At 74.2% G+C, this 395-nt stretch overlaps 1 protein-coding gene across 1 annotated transcript in view; it reads right to left on the reverse strand.

Moving 5' to 3' along the window:
* SUMO3 (small ubiquitin-like modifier 3) overlaps positions 1–395 on the reverse strand; it is a 9039-nt gene that overhangs the window by 8025 nt on the left and 619 nt on the right. The gene's annotated exons all lie outside the window — the stretch shown is intronic.

Below are 395 nucleotides of genomic sequence, written 5' to 3' on the forward strand. Positions count from 1 at the left end.
GGAGGAGAAGAAGGAGGGAGGACAGAGGGAGGGAGGAGGGAGGAGGGAAGGGTGGAGGAAGGGGGGGAGAAGGGAGGAGGGAAGGGGAAGGAGGGAGGAGGGGAGGAGGGAGGGGAGGAGGGAGGGGAGGAGGGAGGAGGGGAGGAGGGAGGAGGGGAGGAGGGAGGAGGGGAGGAAGGAGGGGAGGAGGAGAAGAAGGAGGGAGGATGGAGGGAGGGAGGAGGGAGAAGGGAAGGGTGGAGGAAGGGGGGAGAAGGGAGGAGGGGAGGGGGGGGGGGGGGGGGGGGGGGGGGGGGGGGGGGAGGGGGGGGGGGGGGGGGGGGGGGGGGGGGGGGGGGGGGGGGGGGGGGGAGGGAGAAGGGAAGGGTGGAGGAAGGGGGGAGAAGGGAGGAGGG

Source organism: Vombatus ursinus, unplaced genomic scaffold (genome assembly GCF_900497805.2).
Source record: "Vombatus ursinus unplaced genomic scaffold, bare-nosed wombat genome assembly UNPS02012147.1, whole genome shotgun sequence".
Classification (NCBI taxonomy): Eukaryota; Metazoa; Chordata; class Mammalia; order Diprotodontia; family Vombatidae; genus Vombatus; species Vombatus ursinus.